The sequence below is a fragment of the Caloenas nicobarica genome, chromosome 15 (genome assembly GCF_036013445.1).
Source record: "Caloenas nicobarica isolate bCalNic1 chromosome 15, bCalNic1.hap1, whole genome shotgun sequence".
NCBI classification, from domain to species: Eukaryota; Metazoa; Chordata; class Aves; order Columbiformes; family Columbidae; genus Caloenas; species Caloenas nicobarica.
Window position 1 is genome coordinate 17,468,372 of NC_088259.1, and position 11,635 is coordinate 17,480,006.

At 41.9% G+C, this 11,635-nt stretch overlaps 1 protein-coding gene across 6 annotated transcripts in view; it reads right to left on the bottom strand.

Annotated features, from left to right (window-relative positions):
• EYA2 (EYA transcriptional coactivator and phosphatase 2) overlaps window positions 1–11,079 on the bottom strand; it is a 93,490-nt gene extending 82,411 nt beyond the window's left edge. For 2 of the 6 annotated variants that reach the window (XM_065645372.1, XM_065645367.1), the window contains exon 1: window positions 9,773–9,882. The gene's annotated coding sequence lies outside the window, so the exon portion shown is untranslated. Of the gene's footprint in view, window positions 1–9,478; window positions 9,537–9,772; window positions 9,883–9,908; window positions 9,978–10,963 lie in introns of those variants that run through there. The other 4 variants (XM_065645368.1, XM_065645370.1, XM_065645373.1 and 1 more) reach the window with 4 other exon arrangements.
• Window positions 11,080–11,635: the final 556 nt, after the last annotated feature.

The following is an 11,635-nucleotide window of genomic DNA, read 5'->3' on the forward strand; positions in this document are numbered from 1 at the left end:
GTTTTTTCACTGTACGTTTCTCTTAAAACTGACATCTCTGCATTGTAATGAAGGAACCCCTGGGTATTAGTGACAAATTACTCACCAGCTAAAGATATTTTCCTTTCTGTACCAGGTGGAAGATATTAAAATCTCTAGAGGAATTTTGCCTAGTCTGCCACAATAAATCATCACATAATTTTCTTCTAAGGTGACTTAATTTTCCTACCTTTAAAACTTCACCACAAATAAAAAAGTCCCCAACTGTGTTAATGCAAGATTAAAAGTCTTGTGAACTTAATCAAAGATCATAAATAAGATGTATTTAATTTTATTTTGAAAAGTAACATAATTTTACTTTTAGATTTTAAATGTTATTTTTAAATAAGGAATTATTCTTTTCTGAGAATAAAAAAAATCATGTACCTACCATAGCTAGAAGTTATCACCTTCAAAATGTTAGCAAAACAAACAAACAAACAAATCTTCCTGTCTTTAATTGTGTAACTTAATAGCGAATAGTATTTTAAAATTCAAATTCTACAGAGGATACCACAGAGTCTGTAAGGTGAAGTCTTGCACTGACTGTTGTTTGTTGAAGAGCTTGTACAGTAAAGCAAAAAGCTTGTACAGTAAAGCAAAAAAAACAAAACACTTCGATAATTTGCTGAAGGCACAGGCCATTGGAATGCAGCAAAACATTCAGTGAAGGCAGAGCTTTGCCTTTTAATTTTTTTTTCTAGAAAGTAGTAGTATTTTAATAGTAATACGTGATTAAGAAGTTGATACTCAAAATTTTAACTTCCCAACTATGTAGACTTTGTGTCATTTCAGCAGGGTTTTCTAGTTTATAAGACAGATAAAACTTCTATAGTTTATAATTAATACTAAATACTACACAAGCGGCTTATGGCTTCTGATTACATGGCTTCACATACAATTATGTGCTCTTAATCATCAATTAAGTCAATTTTCCATATTATAATAGGCCCATTAAGTAATCCAGGCAGTGAAAAGAGTTCATTTTACAACTTAAAGTAACACTAGGACCAAGACAGAAATTAAAGTGATGCCCCACCAGCAAATGGAGGGCGGGAGTACGTCTATCAATAAATACAGTACATGAAGTCTATACGCAATTGCTTCTTCCTCTATTTGCCAAGGAAAAAATTAGGGGCAAAAGATCAATTAAGAAGCAGAAATGTAAAACCGAAGTGTTAAACACAACTAGATATTTAAGATCCCACAGTGCTTCTTACAAGCACAGTGCATCCCTCCTCTGCTTCTCCCGGAGGAGTTCCAGCTCCGATAATTACTTTGTCTGCTCACAAAGTTCAAGTTCAAAACAATATTCATTTTCCATTTCCTGTCCTAAACCAGGGCACAATGCTTCTGTGCATCATTAAGTAACCATCCCACTTCACCACAGATACAGTTAAACCACTGTTGTTGTGATTGAATAATCCTGATTTGTGGCAGGGGGCTGGGTGAAGGAGAAGCACTGGGCTTCCAAGAAGGAAAGCCAAAAACCAAAACTAAATCATACACAACAGGCAGAATACGCCTTCTTTTGAAAAACAACTTAAAATTTCCAGGTGCAGAGATACTGAAGAGGGCAAAGTCATTTTAAGGACAGACAGCAAAGGTCTGTCGAAGTTTTCATGCAGATGATATCTTACATTGCCTCGTGCATGGTTACACGCATCTACAACATTGTTGAATGATTACATATTTTTAGGTCAGAGACCCAAGCTTGCCTCTTATTCAGAGAGAACTGAATTTTATTAAAAACAAGATTCCTCTAATGTAGATATTTACACAAGAGACTACCAAGGCTAAACAGAATTAGAATCTTGATACTTTTATTTCAATAAATAAACGGAAAATTAGTGCCTGCCTTACTTTCCTGCTATACACCTGACGCCACCAACACACTTAAGAGTATTAGGTCAGAGGAGACGTTACACCAAGTACTAAGTCACACCACTGCAAAGGTCTTTGGGTGCAGGAGGTTATATCCACTGCTGCCACAGGGGTTGCGGTTCCTCCCGCTAAGGGACCTGTGCTGGCTTCCCACTCAATGCGGATCTGTTACTTCTACTAACTGCTGCTGAAAACCTTTGCCGAGTTGCAAACAGGGCCTGTGAGCGTGGATAGCAGACAAAGACAGTGATTCCCACTCCTGTTCTGCGAGGCTCAGGCACTAAAGAAATCAGTTAGGCTTGCGTTGTCTGTGGCTACCATGTGATTTTTTTTTTAATTTACTACTTCTTTTGTTTTAAATGCACTTGTGCAACGAGTGCAGATGATTTCAAACTGCTCCCTCGCAATAGGGGCCAATCCTTATTCGAGTAAAATGATCGGGAACTGCAGTGGCAGCAGGACTGGATCTAAGGTATTTGTCCACAGTTAAACACAAGAAAGGAATTTATTTTGCTACAAGTATCAAGGCTGACTTGCTTCTAACTCTGTATCTCAGTAGACAGGAATAGTAACAATGTAGCACTTACCAAATAGAAGCTAGCAAACGACAGGTTTTTATAAATTCAAAAAATAAAATTAGCCTATTAAAAAAGGGAAAATTTGGACACAGCCAATATAACATTGAAATGTTTTAGTTATAAAATTGTCATGTTTCATAAAAAATGGTGCTTTTTCGTTTGTTAAAGGGTGGAAAAACAACCTTTTTCAAATAAAAAGTATTGCTCAATTCTAAACAAGATTTTAGGTTGTTTCAGCCACAGAAATAGGGAAAAAATAATAAATTTGCATAGCAGCACTTCAGTTTACAAAACTGAAGCAGACATTGTGAACACTTACTGAAAATATTTTGTGAATAATCGTATCATCAGACAGTTACAATTAAACTCTAAAGATAGATATTTGTCACCAAATAACAGTCAGAAAGGGAATTAAACTGGTGATACAGATCTACATTAAAAAATGATCAAAGTTATTTCAAAGGAACTGTAGGAAAAAATCACACCACAAAAAGCTGAATTAAATGTGTCATCAAAAGATGTGATTAGCACTAGATGCAAAACTTGCTGTTAAGACAGCTGATGAGCCTCTGCGTGGTGCTCAGCCTAAGTTGTAAATAACCGGGGCCTCCAGATTGCTTTGCTTATTCAACCTATTAAAAAAAAAAAAAAAAAAATCAGATGCCTGCCCCACTTTCTCCTCACTGTTCCTCATGGGTGCTTGAGTAATCCTAGAGGTATTTCCAGTTTTTAAGGCATTTGCTAAGTTTAAGAAATTTTCCCCATGTCTTCTTGTCTTTGTCTGGAAGCACTAGGTTTTCCTGCTCCGGTTGACTTGCTCTGTGAAGCTCTTTCCAGCATAGACAGAAGCATCAACTCTCTGTGGGTTAACGAGTTACTATCTAGGCTGACTAGTATTGAATCTCTATTTAGGATTATTATTTATCTATTTAGCTGGGCTGTTTGCCTTCTCAAAAGCAGAGAGAGACTGAACACCTAGAGTTAGGCACCAAACAGCATAAAATTACCAGTTTTCTTAAACCTTTCTGCACATCTAAGAAGGGGCAATTCAATCTGGACCTTCTCTAGTTACTGCAACCCAGAAAAGTAGGAGCCCACTGCCAAGAATGGACAGCAAAGAGAAATCTTGTCTGCAGAATGACTTGGCTTGCAGTCTGTAGCACTGGTTTATTTTAAAACATTCCCAAAGAAGTCTATTATTGTTGAAATAATTCAAGACTTCAATTTCCCTGAATTATGAAGTGGTGTTGCAGCAAAGGCAAGTTGAGGTTCTACTCTGCATCGATATCCTCTCCAAAAAGCAGAGGGGAGGTGAATGACACTGGCATTTCATGCAGCACTCACGCAAAGACATGGATGTGAAGGAATCTCAGGTTTGTAATAAAATACTTTAAACCTTCATTTCCCTAAGAGGAAACCAGCTGGGAATAAGTTCAAAATGGGCTATCATCACAGAAGTTTCTAACATCTGAAAAAGAAACTTCAATCAATTTCTACCAGTCTCTGTTCATCAGTAACAAACCCTTCACCTGCTTTTCCGATTGCTAAAGCCCAAATCATATCCAGGCTTTCCCAGCCTCAATCCCATTTACACTCTTTGTATTCAAACCTGGCAGCAACAACACACAAAAAAACCCCAGCAGTCTTTCAAACAACAAAATCCCACACCCCGACAAAACATGCACTCTGCTTCAACAAGAAAATGTCAGTCAACAAATAGGCACAAATTTCACAATGGCTGAGGTCATTCCCTTTAAGTCATTAGGGTTTGTGGGTAAGTTTTCCTGGTGGTTTTAACATCGGTTTCTGTGACTGCAGTTATGCTTATTTATGCATTTAAGGCATATGATCTAATACACTTAGGTTTAACTACTTCATTCTTTTGACATTCTTTCCAAATTATAAAAAGGATTCTTGGTGTTTTCACTGCCTTGGTAAAGAAACAAAATTGCTGTCCACATAATTTCTTAAAAATACAGAACAGAGTAAGTACTTGTTGAAAATAATTCAAAGAAAAAAAAAAAAAAGCACTACACCCGACATTCCCCCCCAACATAACACTTATTTTTGTTCTCTGTCTAACCTTCTGAAGGAACTTACTATTTTTTAGAAATAGCTGTTTTGCTGGCTTTTTAAAAAAACAATATTCAGGTCCTCAGTATACTTCAGTTACAAGTTATAATCAACACAGAAGTTTAGTATTTTTTTTAAAGTCTCTTCTATTTTTACTGTTTTGCTTTTAAAAAACTGCACATTTGCAGTAAGCTTCATTCACATTGAATCTTCCACAGCTACTTTGATCTCTACAGTAATGCTCATTTTATTCACTGCCTTTTGGTTATGATCTACCAGGGCTTCTCTGGCTTGATAAAAATCATAGAAAAAAAAAATAACTTCTAAAGGAAATTTAAATTATCTTCTCCCTCCAAGGCAAAAGCAAAAGCAAAACCAAACAGCACCCATCATCCAAATCAGGCTGGCGAAATTCACCAACCTTACGGAAACATTCAGAAACATTTTTAAGAAACTCAAATAAAAAATGAAATTATGTCTACATGTGTGTGTGCACATCTCTCCGTCAATACTGTGCGCAGTGCATGACTATTAGTTGTATACATAAATCATACTAAAACATTTTAAGTAACCTTATCAAACTTGAGGCCGTGGTTACTTCTATACAACGTATTTCCAGTGTCCCAAACACTGTTTCATATATCCAAGCACATTTCTAGCGAACAGGAGAAGGAGTGGAGGGTACCCACAAGCTTTGTAGGAGACAGAGGCACTGTTCCTGCCCCATCCCTTGCAGCCAGAGGTGCCACCTCTCCTCCTGACCCCCAGCTCAGCATCACCACCAGGTACAGCTGTTTAGAGTCTGACTGTGACCCAGCCACACCAACAGCAACAAAATGTTACTCAGTGGCACACAAAATGCTCTGAACTTCCCAAGGGATCAGGTCTGCATCTCTCGAATTCTGTAAAATATCACGATTTACAGCCACCCACTTTATGGGGAGCTCAACAACGTCCCAGGCTCCCCTCTCCCCTGCTGCTCCTCCTTTTCCAAGCTGCTTTTTCTAACTGAACCCCAACTAAAACCTCCACAAAAACCCCTCCATTAAAATTCCCGATAAGCCTTACCGCAACCCTGCAGCAGACTTCTGGCTTTCCACAGAGCCTCTGTACATAAACACGAGGGAAAATACCTTAGCACAGCACTAATGAAGCATTTCCCGGAGAGAGGAGAGGTGACAAACAGAATGAGAGCAAAGCCAAGGTGCCATCTCGACTCCAGGCAAACAACTTCCTCTGACCTCTGGCAGCTCCCACACACTATGAAAGAAAAAGTATTCTCTCCATGTTAGTGAACCATGTACAACCTAACAGATAACACTGATGTTGAATAAACATGTTTATATGTGACTCCTGATGTTAGGACTTAAGCAGCTGCAGACAATTTTAAATGGGAAGGATTATGTTCATGTAATCTTTTTCCTCTCATTTCCCACATCTTCAAAATAATTCAAATACGTAATTGAAATCCAAGCAGAAAGACTGAGTGAAAAGAGTTTTGACTATTTTTAATTAAGTATTCACTCTGACACACTTCATGGAACCATCTATGCAGTGACTACAATTTTGGGTCCAATTTTCCTCTCACGCCTCTTGCAGCTGTAAATCAAGAGGAACTGAAGAGCTTGCCGAAGAAGGAAACAGGATCGGGTTTTGTATGCCCTAATCAAAAAACATTTTGCAAGTTGAATGCAGAGTCTTAAATACTTATTCCCGCTTTCTCCTCTCTCTCACTTCAGTACTCTAGTGGCACTAGACCGACCTGCAAATGGCAACACCTCCGGGCCCCAAAATGACCCAACCAAGGTGAGCAATTATTTACATCCTAATTGAGGAGCTTATCCTCACCTGATTAAAACAAGGTGTTTGTTAAACATCATTACTTGAGTTAAGATCTGCAAATACAGATGAAGTATTGTTTAAGAATTAGACTGCCACGAACAATTGTTTTCTGATGAGACCTCTTAACAAACAGTCCCAACTGGGATAGTATTTTTGGCTTTTCAGTAATGGGAGGGAAAGAGATTTGCTTAGTCCAACCTGTTCATATCAAACTGAATACTATGACAAGACATTTGAGTATTTACACTTTTTTTCTTTTTTTTTAGTAGACATGTCTCCCCACCTTGTACTTTTTACTAAATTAAGCCACTGAAAAGGAGGATGTATCTAAAACCCAAATGGCTTTACTTTTGTATATGTCACTGTTTATAGTTCTGAACATATCTTTTGTTCCTTCTTGGTATAACTATTTTTTCTGTCCTGTGTAGTACAACGCGAAATTTAATGAAAAGAACCTGATTGTTTGTCCAGGAGACTACACCATGTGCTAATAAAGTTTGTATTGCTATTGCTGTAAATAATACACATGCATACGGTAACTATACATTGGAAACAGCAGTACAAGATTTCCCTACTTGATCTACCGAATGACTCCTCCACTTTTGGGATATACTTAAAATCCTCATATTAAAACTGCAGCGTTCCATGGTTTATGGAAAGGATTTGAATTTGCAACTTCATTTAACTGTTCATCTCTAATGAAAGTCACTCCAGCTAGGCAAAATTAATTCGAAAATATTGTCTTATCATTCTAAGAACTTCTGCTAGTTTTCACAAAATTTTAAAAGCATTTTCACTGCACAAATAATCTTAACATTCATTTCCACAGATTAAGTCTAACAACCTGTGAATTTATTGCAGAAGGAATTTACTGCAAGGAATAAATTAGTCTTCAGCACTGTTCTTGTTTGTTCGCCAGTTGAAGACACCTTAAAAACATCTGGTTACTGCAAAATTTGGCACAGAAGAAACAAATCTTACTGAGGAGAATTATAGCTGATTTCAGAATAGCTGTTTTTACTACTACACATCATAAATAACAGTTGGGAAGACAGCAGAAAATTACTAACTGCTTTAATTGTTTTCTTTGTCAGCAGTGTGTACATATACACACTGACACACAAATACAGCCACATCGACTTCAGTATGATGCCTTCCAGGCTTAAAGTTAAATATGCAACTAATTTATGTAGGATTTGTAGTTAAATTAGTACATTTTCAGGAAAACCTAGCACATTGACCAGATAGGCACGACACAGCCACACGCAAGATTCTTTAAGTGATATTCTGAGATCAAGTTCGTTGTATTAATACCCGAATTTAATTCCTTTGTATAACAAAGGCGTACCCATACAATTCGTGTAGTTGAATATGGGGCTTATTGTTGGAGGGGGAATTATCAACTTTTTTATTTCTCCCTAATGAAGCTTTTCTAATGAAATTTAAGACTGCCAAGGCTGTGAGACATTTGAAACAGGAGCCCATTTTGAACATTTCAACCAAATAATGGTGATAAGATTAAAGAGTCATGGGAAGTCTACATAGTATTTTAAAAGAAAATGAGCTGAGGGGAGCAGGCTAAACAAAGCAAAGCAAAACAAACTGATGAGCCTAAACTCAAAAGAGTGCACCACTTGTTATTTAGCCAAATGTTTTGATCTGTTGGTGAGGAGCAGATGAGGCACATGAATTGCATGGGCGATTTGACTCAGTAACTTCACAATTTAATTTTGCATCACGCATTAAGATTTATTTTTTCCATGAAGAGATGCAAATTAGAATAATTGAGTCAAGTTATCAGCTGCTGTGTCATTTCAAGTGCATTTTTAAAACATGCTTAAAAAGTTTCTGGAATGTTTCCAAAACTGATTATTTTCAAGGTATTTGTACTGCAAGTCCTTCCTACTTGCATGTATAACATTTGAAGCCACATTATGCCTTGGATTTCGAAGTAGAAATAAAAATTAGGTTTGTTTAAGAATAGAAATGGTTTATTCATGTCAAAAAGGATGAGGCAAAAGAATTTGTCCTATATGTAGCAAAAAGTAGCACAAACCAGTGCAACACTAAATGTATGAAGCTATCTAAGATACATTAGTTTAGACACAAAATGACGAGTTTAAATAGATGCCATTCTTTTGGAGATCAAACTGCCCTAATACACACAGATGTAGAGAGGCAGAAATAATTTAGACATGCTTGCTCAATATATTGGCGGTGGGGAGGAGGAACCCTTCTATGGATGGCATAGCAGAAATTAGAAATTCTCAGTAAATTAGTAAAGTTCATTAGAAGGTTAAACAATAAACCATTCCTGCCATTGCCTTTAACAGCGCTAGGGGATGTGTGAATTTGGTACTACGCTGAATTAAATTCCTGCTGATAAATTTCATGTAGACCAATAAACTGTTTCTTAGTAAACCATATATATTTTAACAATTACAATTTTATACAACAGAATATATTATTTGAAGTGTCTGAAAAACACAAGGTGTATACCATCAATAATTTCCTTTAGAGGCCATTCACTGGGCTTAAGCATAATTTAACGCTCAAAAAAAGTTTACTTAAACTGCATAAATCACAGGACAAGTTTTCCTCGCGTGAACAATCGCAGAAAAGAGCATTTATTTAAACGCACGCTTCAGTTTCTAAAATAATTACTAAACGAAGGCAGCTTTGATGTAAAAGCAAACGCTACGCTGCGCATCAATTAACCACCTCTGTGAATTTTTGGTCGCAACCCCACAGGCAGGACCCCAACGCGCTGCCGCGCTTCACGCCCCGGAAAGCGCCGCGCCGCGCCCAACGCTATTCCGCGCCCGCGGAGGGCGGCTCACCGCGCTCCCCCGACGGGTTTCGAGGCGAGCGCCTCGCTCCGCGGCAGCGCCCTGCGCCGTACCCCCCGCTCCGCGCCGTTCCGCGCACCGCCCGACGCGCAACACGCGGAGTCGGCTTCACACTTCGAACTGCCGGCGGGCACGCAAAGCCCCGCTCGGGAGCGCGCCGCCGCCTGCCTCCTCCGCGGGAAGCGGTGCGCGGGGAGAGGACGCTCCGCGGCCGTTCCCCCCGCCCGTACTCACCGGAGGTGCAGCGCGGAGCCGCAGCGCTGCGGAGTGTGCGCGCCCGCTGCGGGCGCAGTGAGCATGTGCGAGGCAGGCGCGCATGCCCGCGGAAGGGAGCGGAGTGGGGCGGTGGCTCCGCGCCCCGCGCTGCGCCCAAGGCGCGCCCACCCCCCTCCCCGCCGCGCCTCCCGCCGGGGCTCGCGGGCTGCGCAGGGGCGCAGAGCGGCGCGGAGCGCTCGAGCGGTCCGTCGGCACACGACCGCGAGGGACGGCGTGGGGATTTTTGATCGGTTCATCTGACCTGTTGCTTACCCGGTAGCGAGGCCGGAATCCCCGGCTCCTCCGCCCCCCACGGCAGCCTGTCACCGGGGCCTCCGGCCCCTGACAGCACCGCGGGGCTTTCCCCGCGCTGCCGCCGTCGGGGGCGGCCGGTCCGCGCTGCACCTACCGCACGCGTGGGGCCGCGGCGTGTCGCAGCGGGCGCCCTCGGAGGTGTCCCAGCGCCCGCACGGCTGCGCTGCCCGCGGCGCGGTGCCGGGGCGGAGGAGGAGCCTCCCGCGGCTCCCGCACACCGCGGGGCCCGGCCGGAGCGCGGGGACGCCCTGGCAGCCCCTCTGCTATTGTCACAAACCTGCCCCGTGTGACCCACCGCCGCTGTTTTGGCTGGAGGAGAGCTGTCCCGGCTGCTTCCCCCGCGTTTTCTAACAAAAGCCAGTCAGTATTTTCACTGACAGCAGGTATCTCCTAACAAGCTCTTTTGCTTTCATAGCTACAGTTGTATCTTCATCAGTTCTATCAATGTACACTTGGCTGCAAGTTTTTAAAAGATTCGTGGTTTAAAACTTGGAAGCTTGAATACCGCTTGAATACTACCTTATCTGTAGGCTCTGCTTCCATGAAAATCATCATTCTCACTACAGTCCTTGTATTACTGATCTCTAGTAACAATTTTAAAATAAAAATTTTAAAGGAAGGGCTTTTGTGGATGCTCGTTATGCACACCGTGCCACAGAGCTGTAGGGTCCTGCAGAAATAGCTTCAGTCATGTGTGCCATCCCTCTGCGCTCACAAACACAGAGCGTCACACAGCTCCTGGCTCCTTGGAGGGTGAAAGCCCTCTGGGTGATCTTGCTTCTAGCTCTGATCTCCTCAAGGGAACCAGAATGGATTTATGACCATACAGAGGTGCTGCCCCATCTCCTGTGTCAGCACAAAATCAGAGGCAGTCTCTCTGGCATGTACACCTCAAGGGGGACTTCTGCCTCTGCCCGATGACGGTCTCCTTTATCAGGTACATCATCTGCTTCTCTGCACGTCTAAGAGATGCAACACGCACCTTTGGAGGGCTCATGCTGGGGAGATGGGGCTGGGGCCTCCCACCACATGCACCCTCCATGCATCCCTTGTGCTGTACATCATGCACACAGCTTCACCCTGCCCATGCTGGCCTTGTCCCCACACACGGCACAGGTACCACACAGCTGCCCTGTCTCACCAGCATACCTGCCAGTTGGGAATGCAGCCCAGTCACAGCAGCATTGGGGTGTTTCATTTCCACACCCCGCTCTTCCTCTTTATTCCCCCCTTCTCTACCAGTCTGAGGCAGACTGCAGCTCTCCAGTTCTGTCTCTCCAGCACTGAGGATGCAACGGAGGAGACCTACAAGTCCTTGCCCTGATGGCTTTTATTATACCTAGCCCTTTCCTCAGGAAAGGGACATCCCATGAACCACAGTGGAAAAGCCAAAGGAGCACAAAGGGTGTTGAGTTTGGGGTTTGAACAAGCTGCAGCCCACTCATGGATTTAACTCAAAATTTTGACAATGGAACAAAAACATCATTGCAAGGAGACAGCTGTTTTTACTATCAAAATCTCTCAGATCAGTTCAACTGCAAAGTGTGTTCCTACAATCCAAAGGAGACAAAGCTCCCAGCATCAGTTTGGAGCTGGCAGGCTTCCTAGCATGAGCTACCTCCCGCCAGCCTAGAAAAACCAAAGCCCTTTCAGTTGTTATTCCCCATCAGTTCTCAGCACTAACCCCCTGATTTCCCCATGGATTATCTGCAGTTCTGAGTTTACACTGCTCTCACATTAAACTCAGAGAGATCGCAGGTTTGCGAGACTTTCTTGCCACCTTTCTTGCCTGTAATTGTGGTTCTGGTGAGGAGTGTCTGA